Consider the following 14403-nt stretch of genomic DNA (forward strand, 5'->3'; position numbering starts at 1 on the left):
TGGAGGTGGGCTGATAATCTCCACCGTGCCACTGATGAGGAGCTCTGGTGCACCCAACGAAATGGCAAGATCGTTCGCGCTCGTCCACTAGCAAGAGGCAAATCGGTACGTCAAGCACTGCGAGGTGGGGAAGGCAGAGTACTGCCTCCGTGCTGGGAAGACGCTGCGCACTAGGGAGCTGCTAGCAAGGGGCTGTCGGAATACCACCCCCCTAAGGAGGGATTATTAGTTTTAGTATTGTTCATTTTTTCAATTTTATGCATTGTACATAGTAGTTAAGTATCATCACATATATGTGATGATATTATACATATTCTGTGATGAACTAATGAACAATTAATATATATATATATATATATTATGAATTCCATTTTTTATGTGTTTTTGTATACTAATTTGTATATAGTTGTTATCATCCATATATACAGAATGGAAAGCATATATATACACACATTGCAACAGAACAATATATAAGAACGGAAAACAGAGCACACACATTGAAATAGAGCAATAAACAAAGCAATATTATGATTGTTGTGAATACATAGCGATCCACATCGAAAAGACTCAACAAAATGAAAACGTGTCATGACCAACATCCCTTGCCTATGGTAGCTTTTGGTTCTGCCTGAACTCGTGCAGGTGTTCGTCCAGGCGGTCAACCCGCTCGTGGTACATCTGGAGCACGATCTCAAGCTCCAAGTTGGCTATTTCATCGGAGATCACCAGCTTGAGGATGCGACGGCCATGTTTCTCTACTGCGCCTAGGTGGACACCTGGGCCAAGGAGGCGCTCAAGCCTAGCGACCAGCGCGTTGGCATCAAGCGGGCAGCGGACAAGGCAAACGGCGCAACTCATGCGAATGAAGCGGCGGGCGTCTGGTGCAAGTATGGCACGGATGGCCTCTGCTCACTCCTGGCGAGGAATGGGGCTACTCACGGGCCGTGTACCCAGCTGCGATGCCCTGTCGACAGCAGGCAAGCACCGATGGATCCGCTCTTGTTATGCGGCATGCCACGCCTCTCGCTGTGCGTCGAGCCACAGCCTAAAGGAAATATGCCCAAGAGGCAATAATAAAGTTGTTATTTATATTTCCTTATATCATGATAAATGTTTATTATTCATGCTAGAATTGTATTAGCCGGAAACTTAGTACATGTGTGAATACATAGACAAACAGAGTGTCACTAGTATGCCTCTACTTGACTAGCTTGTTAATCAAAGATGGTTAAGTTTCCTAACCATAGACATGAGTTGTCATTTGATAAATGGGATCACATCATTAGAGAATGATATGATTGACTTGACCCATCTGTTAGCTTAGCATTGTGATCGTTTAGTTTATTGCTATTGCTTTCTTCATGACTTATACATGTTCCTATGACTATGAGATTATGCAACTCCCGAATACCGGAGGAACACTTAGTGTGCTATCAAACGTCACAATGTAACTGGGTGACTATAAAGATGCTCTATAGGTGTATCCAATGGTGTTTGTTGAGTTGGCATAGATCCAGATTAGGATTTGTCACTCCGTGTATCGTAGAGGTATCTCTGGGCCCTCTCAGTAATGCACATCACTATAAGCCTTGCAAGCAATATGACTAATGAGTTAGTTGCGGGATGTTGCATTACAGAAAGAGTAAAGAGACTTGCCGGTAATGAGATTGAACTAGGTATTGAGATACCGACGATCGAATCTCGAGCAAGTAACATACCGATGACAAAGGGAACAACGTATGTTGTTATGTGGTTTGACCGATAAAGATCTTCATAGAATATGTAGGAACCAATATGAGCATCCAGGTTCCGCTATTGGTTATTGACCAGAGATGAGTCTCGGTCATGTCTACATAGTTCTCGAACCCATGGGGTCCACACGCTTAACGTCCGATGACGATCGGTATTATGAGTTTGTGTGTTTTGATGTACTGAATATAGTTTGGAGTCCTGGATGTGATCACGGACATGACGAGGAGTCTCTAAATGGTCGAGACATGAAGATTGATATATTGGACGATGTTATTCAGACATCGGATGAGTTCCGGGGTCAGAGGATAAATATCGAAGTGCCGGGGGTTATCAGAAACCCCGGGGGACTAATGGGCCAACATGGGACTTGTGAGAGAGAGAGGAGAGGGGCCTAGGGCTGGACGCCCCCCCCCCTCCTTGAGGAGTCCGAATTGGACTAGGAGGGGGCGGCGCCCCCTCCCTTTCCTTCTCCCTCTCTCCCTCTCCTTCCTCCCCCCCCCCTCTTCCCTTGTTGGAAACCTACCAGGAATAGGATTCCTATTCCTAGTAGGAATCCTAATTGGGGCGCGCCCCATGAGGACCCGCCGGCCTCCCCCTTCCTCCTTTATATACGGGGGCAGGGGGCACCCTAGAACACACAAGTTGACAGTTGTCTTAGCCGTGTGCGGTGCCCCCCTCCACAAATTTCCACCTCGGTCATATCGTTGTAGTTCTTAGGCGAAGCCCTTCGTCGGTAACTTCATCATCACCGTCATCACACTGTCGTGATGACGAAGCTCTCCCTCGGCCTCAACTGGATCAAGAGTACGAGGGACGTAACCGAGCTGAATGTGTGCAGATCGCGGAGGTGTCATGCGTTCGGTACTTAACGCTTCCGCTTTCGGTCCACGAGGGTACGTAGACACACTCTCCCCTCTCGTTGCTATGCATCTCCTTGATAGATCTTGCGTGATCTTAGGAAATTTTTTGAAATACTGCGTTCCCCAACAGTGGCATCCGAGCCAGGTCTATGCGTAGATGTTATATGCACGAGTAGAACACAAAGGAGTTGTGAGCGTGGGTATATACATATTGCTTGCCGTCACTAGTTGATTCTTGATTCAGCGGTATTGTTGGATGAAGCGGCTCAGACCGACATTACGCGTACGCTTACACGAGACTGGTTCTACCGACGTGCTTCGCACATAGGTGGATAGTGGGTGTCTGTTTCTCCAACTTTAGTTGAATCGGTTTTAATGAATAGGGTTCTTTCTGAAGATCAAAAAGCAATCACTATACTACATTGTGGTTTTGATGCGTAGGTAAGAACGGTTCTTGCTAGAATCCCGTAGCAGCCACGTAAAACTTGCAACAACAAAGTAGAGGACGTCTAACTTGTTTTTGTAGGGCGTGTTGTGATGTGATATGGTCAAGACATGATTATATAAATTATTGTATGAGATGATCATGTTTTGTAACACAGTTATTGGCAACTGGCAGGAGCCATATGGTTGTCGCTTTATTGTATGAAATGCAATCGCCATGTAATTGCTTTACTTTATCACTAAGCGGTAGCGATAGTCGTAGAAGCAATAGTTGGCGAGACGACAACAATGCTTCTATGGAGATCAAGGTATCCAGTCGGTGATGAAGGTGATCATGACGGTGCTTTGGAGATGGAGATCAAAAGGCGCAAGATGATGATGGCTACATCATATCACTTATTTGATTGCATGTGATGTTTATCCTTTATGCATCTTGTTTTGCTTAGTACGACGGTAGCATTATAAGATGAGCTCTCACTAAATTTCAAGGTACAAGTGTTCTCCCTGAGTATGCACCGTTGCTACAGTTCGTCGTGCCGAGACACCACATTATGATCGGGTGTGATAAGCTCCACGTTCACATATAATAGGTGCAAGCCAGTTTTGCACAAGCAGAATACCCGGGTTAAACTTGACGAGCCTGGCATATGCAGATATAGCCTTGGAACACTGAGACCGAAAGGTCGAGCGTGAATCATATAGTAGATATGATCAACATAGTCATGTTCACCATTGAAAACTACTCCATCTCATGTGATGATCGGACCTGGTTTAGTTGATATGGGTCACATGATCACTTAGATGATTAGAGGGATGTCTATCTAAGTGGGAGTTCTTAAGTAATATGATTAAATTGTACTTTAATTTATCATGAACTTAGTACCTGATAGTATTTTGCATGTCTATGTTGTTGTAAATAAATGGCCCATGTAGTTGTTTCATTGAATTTTAATGCGTTCCTAGAGAAAGCTAAGTTGAAAGATGATGGTAGTAATTACACGGACTGGGTCCGTAACTTGAGGATTATCCTCATTGCTGCACATAAGAATTACATCCTAGAAGCACCGCTAGGTGACAAGCCTATTGCAGATGCTACTAACGACGTTAAGAACGTCTAGCAAAGCAAAGCTGACGACTACTCGATAGTTCAGTGTGCCATGCTTTACGTCTTAGAACCAGGACTTCAACGATGTTCTGAACGTCATGGAGCATATGAGATGTTCCAAGAGTTGAAGTTAATATTTCAAGCAAATGCCCGGATTGAGAGATATGAAGTCTCCAATAAGTTCTACAGCTGCAAAATGGAGGAGAATAGTTCTGTCAATGAACATATACTCAGAATGTCTGGGTACCACAACCACTTGACTCAGCTGGGAGTTAATCTTCCTGATGATAGTGTCATTGACAGAGTTCTTCAATCACTGCCACCAAGCTACAAGAGCTTCGTGATGAACTATAATATGCAAGGGATGGATAAGACAATTCCCGAGCTCTTCGCAATGCTAAAGGCTGCGGAGGTAGAAATCAAGAAGGAGCATCAAGTGCTGATGGTCAACAAGACCACCAGTTTCATGAAGAATGGCAAAGGGAAGAAGGGAAACTTCAAGAAGAACAGCAAGCAAGTTGCTGCTCAAGTGAAGAAGCCCAAGTCTGTACCTAAGCCTGAGACTGAGTGCTTCTACTGCAAAGGGACTGGTCACTGGAAGCGGAACTGCCCCAAGTATTTGGCGGATAAGAAGGATGGCAAAGTGAAAGGTATATTTGATATACATGTTATTGATGTGTACCTTACTAATGCTCGCAGTAGCGCCTAGGTATTTGATACTGGTTTTGTTGCTAATATTAGCAACTCGAAACAGGGGCTACGGATTAAGCGAAGATTGGCTAAGGACGAGGTGATGATGCGCGTGGGAAATGGTTCCAAAGTCGATGTGATCACCATCGGCACACTACCTCTACATCTACCTTCAGGATTAGTTTTAGACATGAATCATTATTATTTGGTGCCAGCGTTGTGCGTGAACATTATATCTGGATCTTGTTTGATGCGAGACGGTTATTCATTTAAATCAGAGAATAATGGTTGTTCTATTCACTACAAAAAAATACACATCCGTGATGATACATGTTTGTCACAGTAGGTTGCGTTTTTTGTCATGCATGTACATCCATGACAAATTTATGACAGAATCAAGATAGTCATACCTGTGCTGTCGTAGAAGTGTTCCATGACATTACCAAAATTATCATCACGGAAGTGTGCACTTCCATGACGATAAATCACGCGTCACAGAAGTGCTTTCGTCAAGGGTGACCGACACGTGGCATCCACCGTAACGGAACGCCGTTAAGCTATCGGGTTGGGTTTTGGATCCGATAACCCGTTAACAGCCCCGACCAATGGGGATTTTCCACATGTAAAATCATCATTGGTTGGAGGAAACACGTGTCGGCTCATCGTTGCGATAGATGTCATCCACTCATTGGATAGAATGCGCCTATGATACGTCGACATGTGGCACGGTCCAACAGAGGCCCATTCCTGTGAAAAGGCCGGCCCGTTTGACTTGGTCAAAAGGTGGCGTGCCGGCCCATGGAAAGCCTGTTAACGGCCTGTTCGCATATAGCCCATTTACAGCCTGCTAACCCAAGGCCCGTTACGCCCTATCCAAATTAGGCCCAGTAGCGTCATCTGGGCCATCCAATATGATTCCAGCCCGTTTTCACTTCTGGCCCATGTATGGCCCATGACGTCTTTCGGCCCATATGAGGCCCTATGTAACTCTTGGCCTATTAACGGCCAGTGGGGAAACTAGCCCGTAATGAATAATGTATCACTTTACACCCATTAACGGCCCTTGGTGAAACTGTCCCGTAATGAACAGTGTATCACTTTATACCCATTAACGGCCCATTATTCCGTTGGGCCGTTTCCATCCCATGTTATCTTTCGGCCTTCTCAGAGCCCATTTATTCTTGGGCTCATTTCCAGCATTCGTTTACTTACGGCCCATTACTGTCATTTTCTGCTTGTGGGCCAAATTCAGCCCGTGGTTACAGTCGGCCCGTTTGTGGTCCGTTAATACGTTGGGCCTTTTCATAGCATCATCAAATACGGCCTATTAACGATGGCCCATTTACGGCCATAATGCGGCCTGTTATTGGCCCATGTTTGGCCAATCGATCATACATCCCGTATAAGGCCCATTGATGATACGGCCCGTAGAAGGCCCATTGTTTCTACGGCCCGTAGAAAGCCCATTGCTTCTACGGCTCGTAGAAGGCCTACTGTTTCTACGGCCCGTAGAAGGCCCACTGTTTCTACGGCCCGTAGGAAGCCCAGTGTCACTACAGTAAATATTAGCCCATGGTTATTGTGGCCTAGTTTTAAAAAATAGGTTATTGCAGCCACTAGCAAACCGCGGAAAAATAATTGCACTGACTACAAGCAAACAAATAAACAAGACAACAAGGAAATAAATAAGCAAGAAACTTATGCTAGGCTATCACGACTATTACACATATTACATCCACTGGGCATCAAAGTTCGCCACCAATGCAAATATAGGGAACAAAGCAGCATATAAACGCCGCAGCAAAACAAGTCCAGAACTGAAACCACTTCAGAAGAGTTCAAGAAACAATATCCTGGGTACCCATAATGCTGGCAAGATGATTAGCAAGCTTATTAACTTTCTCTTGCTTGGCGCTTAAATCCTCCAGCGCTTGCTGTTGCACAAGAAAGGACTGGTGTTTATCAGCCACGGTAACTTGCTGTTCGAGTTACTGGCCAGTACCGCTGGCACAAGCGCTTGTAGTTGGCCAGTACCGATGTCTTGTTCAAGAACCCCCTGCAATTCAAATGGCTGATAAACAAGAAAAGAAATTGAACGTACAGACATTATATGATAGACAGATGTGGTAATTCACATATATGTTGTCTAACCAAACAGGACAGCATGACACAGTTTCACATATATGATGCCTAACTAAACAGGATAGCATGACACAGTTTCAGATATATGATGGATAACTTAACAGGATATAATGGCATAATTCAACATATGATGAGTACCTAAACAGGATGACATGACACAACTATATGATGTCTTTCTAAAATAGGTTGGGATGAAATAATTCACATACATGTTGTCTAAGTATATAGGATGGCATGATATAATTGACATAATTGATTCATATACTAAGCAGCTGGCACTCGCATGTATGATCTCTAAACCAAGCAGATAGAATTCAATATTGTGCATATGATGTCTAAACTAAGCAATGCAAGACACCATATGCATCATATGAGAAATATAAACATTGCAACTTACAGCATACACCTCAGGTGGGATATAGGACTGGTCATCTGTCTCTGAATCCTCCTCTGAGGAGCTCCCTGTAACCATCGAGATATATGCTTCAACAGGTACCATTGCCTGCTCTGAAGACCTTGTTTTCACTCCTGATTTTTCCATAATCGGCTCAAATGGCCGATACACATGAAGAGTAGTTCAATATACACAGATTGTCGACAAATGGAATACGTAATGAAAAAAAAAGATGGCACGAGATAATTCACATATATGATGCCTGGCTCCATGGCGGTGCATAATTCACATATATGATAACTGGCTGAAAAACATGGCATTGCATAATTCACATATCTGATATAGAAAGCAAACAGGAGGCATTCACACAAAGCATGTCTAATCTAAGCAGATGGCATGGCAATGCAAGACACCATATGCATGATATGAGCAATATAACCCAGCCAAGTTAGAGCATGCACCTCGGGGGGGAATACGACTAGTCATCTCTCTCTGAATCCTCCTCTGAGGAGCTATCTATAACCAACAAGAAATCTGCATCGACAGGTAGCACTGACTGCTCAGAATACCTTGTTTTCACTCCAGATTTTCCCATGATCGACTCAAATGGCTGATGCATAGGAAGAGTAGATGAATGTATAAACATTGTTAACAAATGGAATACATTATGGAAAAAATATGGCACGATACAATTCACATATACGATGACTGGCTAAACAGATGGCATTGCATGATTCACGTATATGATGCCTGGCTAAAGAAGATGGCATTGCATAATTCCCATATACTCCCTCCATTCCTAAATATTTGTCTTTTTAGAGATTTCAAATGGACTACCACATACAAATGTATATAGACACATTTTAGAGTGTAGATTCACTCATTTTGTTCCGTATGTAGTCACTTGTTGAAATCTCTAAAAAGACAAATATTTAGGAATGGTGGGAGTATGATATAGAAACCAAACAAGTGGCATTCACACAAAGCAAATCTAAACTAAGCTGATGACATATAAGATGTATAATGTAAGCAATGCAAGGCGCCATATGCATGATATGACCAACATCAGCATGCCAGGTTAGAGCAAACACCTCAGGTGGTAAATAGGCGTGGTCGGCTCCTTCTGAATCTCCATCTGAACAGTTATCTTCCTCTGGAATACAATCTGGAAATGCAGGAGGGGGGGCACTTCGCCCACCATGGAGCGGCGTCTGCATGACATTATATTCGCATGCAACAGTCTTCTCATTTTCTCTACATGTTCAGTACGATTGTGTACAATATCTGACATGCATAATAAAAAAATAGTTAGATTTTGTAAGGCCTAAGGGGTGCATGCAAAAATCAAGACTGATGGTAGCAAACGAGTGGATGGATCCAAAACTAATGATAGCAGGTAGACTATAGCTTCAGTTTAAAAAGATAGACAATGGATCATCTATTGTTTGTTGGCCACCCAACATGAACTACATAGAAGACCCAGATGAACCAGATAGTAAACAGATACTATTCATTGCTGGCTCGATATGAGACCCATGGGCAATTCAAAACTCAAGATTGAACAATAAAGTAGCAGGTAATAATAACCGATGTATAACATAAGCAAACACGAAAGACTGCAACCTCTCTTCCGGAACTGTGTAGTCCTCAGGTTCATCTACTCAAGTCGATGATGGTAATGCAGTTGGCGTGGCTACCGGCAACGAGGAAGATGATCTGAGGCGGCGAAAGGAAGTCTGCAGGGGGGATCTCTGCTGCAGTGAACGCTTCTGTCAATGGTGCACCTCAGGTGGGGTGGATGATGGCACGGCAGGAGTAGGACATAACACACAGAGTTTTCTTTGATGCCTATCTGAAAATGAAGTAAATATGTAAGGGCTCCTTAGAATTGGAGGATTCTATAAACGTAGGGACAGGAAAAACACAGGAATAGGATAGGAATGCATGTGCAAAACAGAGCATTTGGAAACATAGGATTTCAGTCAACCTGGGTGTTTGGCTCACATGAATTGGAAGAACAGAGGAATGGAGAAACAAAGTGATGCGACGAGTGTACAACCTCTTTGGCATAGCCTTGTGGACCTCAGCATCATTGGGTTGGACGTGGAGGATGGTGATGATGCTGGTGTGACTGTCAGAGGCGGGGAAGAAGATCCGAGGCCTCTAGAAATGGCGCCGAGGGTATTGCTCCGCTGTGATGGATGGTTCTGTCATTGGAGCAGCTCCGCTAAGGTGTACGGTGACGAGGCTGAAGCATGACAAGACAGACAATGTTAATCTGAAGTGGGACCCTAATATCATCTCCAATAGATGATGTAAAATACATCACCAAAAAGTGCTAGATGTAAAACGCATCAGCCGCGCCACGGCTGCTCCGACAGATGCTGTAAGTACTGTTCACTCTGAACTTAACTGAAGAAAATGAACTTCATAGTCGAAACTGAATTTTACTGTCGGAACTGATTGAACTAGTAACAGAGCATTGCAATAGATGTTTAGGGCGTTCGAGCACTAGTAGCAGAGAAGCAGTGATCTAAATCAGCAGATGATCGAGAAGGGAACGCACTAGCAGAGAGCAAGTTGTGCAGTAGCACCGCGAGGAGTGCTAAAGCAGCAACTCTTGTAGCTGCCGGAGGTCGTGTAGCAGCAGCAGCAGCGCAAGCGAGAGCAATAGCAGAGCAGCAGCACGAACGAAAGCAGGAGCAGTGCAGCAGCGCGACCGACAACAAGAACAGAGCCGCAGCGCGAGCAAGAGCCGGAGCAGCTGCAGCTAGCGCGAGTGACTTATATGAGTAATATCTTTTATGGTCATGCACACTTGATGAGTGGTCTATTTTTACTAAATCTTGGTAGTAGTGATACACATATTCATAGTATTGAAGCCAAAAGATATAAGTTTAATAATGATAGTGCAACTTATTTGTGGCACTGCTATTTAGGTCATATTGGTGTAAAGCGCGTGAAGAAACTCCATGCTGATGAACTTTTGGAATCACTTGATTATGAATCACTTGATGCTTGTGAACCATGCCTCATGGGCAAGATGACTAAGACTCCGTTCTTCGGAACAATGGAACGAGCAATAGACTTATTGGAAATGATACATACTGATGTATGCGGTCCGATGAGTGTTGATGCTCGTGGTGGGTATCGTTATTTTCTGACCTTCACAGATGATTTGAGGAGATATGGGTATATTGTTGGAAATATGCCCTAGAGGCAATAATAAAATGGTTATTATTATATTTCTTTGTTCATGATAATTGTCTATTGTTCATGCTATAATTGTGTTATCCGGAAATTGTAATACATGTGTGAATACATAGACCACAACACGTCCCTAGTGAGCCTCTAGTTGACTAGCTCGTTGATCAAAGGATAGTCATGGTTTCCTGACTATGGACATTAGATGTCATTGATAACGGGATCACATCATTAGGAGAATGATGTGATGGACAAGACCCAATCCTAAGCTTAGCTCAAAGATCGTGTAGTTCGTTTGCTGTAGCTTTTCTGAATGTCAAGTATCATTTCCTTAGACCATGAGATTGTGCAACTCCCGGATACCGTAGGAGTGCCTTGGGTGTGCCAGACGTCACAACATAACTGGGTGACTATAAAGGTACATTACAGGTATCTCCGAAAGTGTCTGTTGGGTTGGCACGAATCGAGACTGGGATTTGTCACTCCGTATGACGGAGAGGTATCTTTGGGCCCACTCGGTAATGCATCATCATTATGAGCTCAATGTGATCAAGTGGTTGATCATGGGATCATGCATTACGGTACGAGTAAAGTGACTTGCCGGTAACGAGACTGAACAAGGTATTGGGATACCGACGATCGAGTCTCGCACAAGTAACGTACCGATAGACAAAGGGAATTGTATACGGATTGATTGAATCCTCGAGGTCGTGGTTCATCCGATGAGATCATCGTGGAGCATGTGGGAGCCAACATGGGTATCCAGATCCCTCTGTTGGTTATTGACCGGAGAGTCATCTCGGTCATGTCTGCATGTCTCTCGAACCCGTAGGGTCTACACACTTAAGGTTCGGTGACGCTAGGGTTGTTAGGAAGACTTGTATGTGATTACCGAATGTTGTTTGGAGTCCCGGATGAGATCCCAGACGTCACGAGGAGTTCCGGAATGGTCTGGAGGTAAAGATTTATATATGGGAAGTTGTCATATGGTCGCCGGAAAGTTTCGGGGGCATATCGGTATTGTACCGGGGCCACCGGAGGGGTTCCGGGGGTCCACCGGGAGGGTCCACCTCTTCCGGAGGGCCTTATGGGCTGTATGGAGAAGGAAACCAGCCCAAGTGGGCTGGGGCGCCACACCCCCCTAGGGCCCATGCGCCTAGGGTTGGGGGAAACCCTAAAGGGGGGCACCCCCTTGCTTGGGGGGCAAGCCCCCCTCCCCTTGGCCGCCGCCCCCCCCCCTCTAGATCTCATCTAGAGGGGGCCGAGCCCCTTCCCCTTTCCCCTATAAATAGAGGGGTGAGGGGAGGGCTGCAGACAACATCCAAGACGCAGCCCCTCCCCTCCCCAACACCTCTCCTCCTCCATAAGAGCTTAGCGAAGCCCTGCCGGAGTACTGCAGCTTCATCACCACCACGCCGTCGTGCTGCTGTTGGAGCCCTCTTCCTCAACCTCTCCCTCCTCCTTGCTGGATCAAGGCGCGGGAGACGTCTTCGCTCCGTACGTGTGTTGAACGCGGAGGTGCCGTTCGTTCGGCACTAGGATCTTCGGTGATTTGGATCACGTCGAGTACGACTCCATCAACCCTATTCTCTTGAACGCTTCCGCTCGTGATCTACAAGGGTATGTAGATGCACTCCTCTCTCCCTCCTTGCTAGATGACTCCATAGATTGATCTTGGTGATGCATAGAAAATTTTAAAATTCTGCTACGTTCCCCAACAGTGGCATCATGAGGTAGGTCTATGCGTAGTTACTATGCACGAGTAGAACACAAAGTAGTTGTGGGCGTCGATATTGTCAATTTGCTTGCCATTACTAGTCTTATCTTGATTCGGCGGCATCGTGGGATGAAGCGGCCCGGACCAACCTTACACGTACGCTTACGTGAGACCGGTTCCACCGACTGACATGCACTAGTTGCATAAGGTGGCTGGCGGGTGTCTGTCTCTCCCACTTTAGTTGGATCGGATTCGATGAACAGGATCCTTATGAAGGGTAAATAGAAATTGGCAATTCACGTTGTGGTTTTGGCGTAGGTAAGAAACGTTCTTGCTAGAAACCTATAGCAGCCACGTAAAAACTTGCAACAACAATTAGAGGACGTCTAACTTGTTTTTGCAGCAAGTGTTTTGTGATGTGATATGGCCAAAGGTTGTGATGAATGATGAATGATATATGTGATGTATGAGATTGATCATGTTCTTGTAATAGGAATCACGACTTGCATGTCGATGAGTATGACAACCGGCAGGAGCCACAGGAGTTGTCTTTATTTATTTATGACCTGCGTGTCAACATAAACGTCATGTAATTACTTTACTTTATTGCTAAAGCGTTAGCCATAGTAGTAGAATTAATAGATGACGAGACAACTTCAAGAAGACACGATGATGGAGATCATGATGATGGAGATCATGGTGTCATGCCGGTGACAACGATGATCATGGAGCCCCGAAGATGGAGATCAAAGGAGCAAATGATATTGGCCATATCATGTCACTATTTGATTGCATGTGATGTTTATCATGTTTTACATCTTATTTGCTTAGAACGACGGTAGCTTAAATAAGATGATCCCTCGTAATAATTTCAAGAAAGTGTTCCCCCTAACTGTGCACCATTGCGAAGGTTCGTTGTTTCGAAGCACCACGTGATGATCGGGTGTGATAGATTCTAACGTTCGAATACAACGGGTGTAAGACAGATTTACACACGCAATACACTTAGGTTGACTTGACGAGCCTAGCATGTACAGACATGGCCTCGGAACACAGAAGACCGAAAGGTCGAGCATGAGTCGTATAGAAGATACGATCAACATGAAGATGTTCACCGATGTTGACTAGTCCGTCTCACGTGATGATCGGACACGGCCTAGTTAACTCGGATCATGTTATACTTAGATGAGTGGAGGGATGTCTATCTGAGTGGGAGTTCATTTAATAATTTGATTAGATGAACTTAATTATCATGAACTTAGTCTAAAATCTTTACAATATGTCTTGTAGATCAAATGGCCCACGTTGTCCTCAACTTCAACGCGTTCCTAGAGAAAACCAAGTTGAAAGACGATGGCAGCAACTATACGGACTGGGTCTGGAACCTGAGGATCATCCTCATAGCTGCCAAGAAAGATTATGTCCTAGAAGCACCGCTAGGTGACGCACCCGTCGCACAGAACCAAGACGTTATGAACGCTTGGCAGACACGTGCTGATGATTACTCCCTCGTTCAGTGCGGCATGCTTTACAGCTTAGAACCGGGGCTCCAAAAGCGTTTTGAGAGACACGGAGCATATGAGATGTTCGAAGAGCTGAAAATGGTTTTTCAAGCTCATGCCTGGGTCGAGAGATATGAAGTCTCCGACAAATTCTTCAGCTGTAAGATGGAGGAAAATAGTTATGTCAATGAGCACATACTCAAAATGTCTGGGTTGCATAACCGCTTGACTCAGCTGGGAGTTAATCTCCCAGATGACGTGGTCATTGGCAGAATCCTTCAGTCGCTTCCACCGAGCTACAAGAGCTTTGTGATGAACTTCAATATGCAGGGGATGGAAAAGACCATTCCTGAAGTATTTGCAATGCTGAAATCAGCAGAGGTAGAAGTCAAAAAGGAACATCAAGTGTTGATGGTGAATAAAACCACTAAGTTCAAGAAAGGCAAGGGTAAGAAGAACTTCAAGAAGGACGGCAAGGGAGTTGCCGCGTCCGGTAAGCAAGCTGCCGGGAAGAAGCCAAAGAATGGACCCAAGCTTGAGACTGAGTGTTTTTATTGCAAGGGAAGTGGTCACTGGAAGCGGAACTGCCTCAA

The sequence above is a fragment of the Triticum urartu genome, chromosome 3A, assembly GCF_056163025.1.
Source record: "Triticum urartu cultivar PI428250 chromosome 3A, HENAU_Tu73, whole genome shotgun sequence".
Lineage (NCBI taxonomy): Eukaryota > Viridiplantae > Streptophyta > Magnoliopsida > Poales > Poaceae > Triticum > Triticum urartu.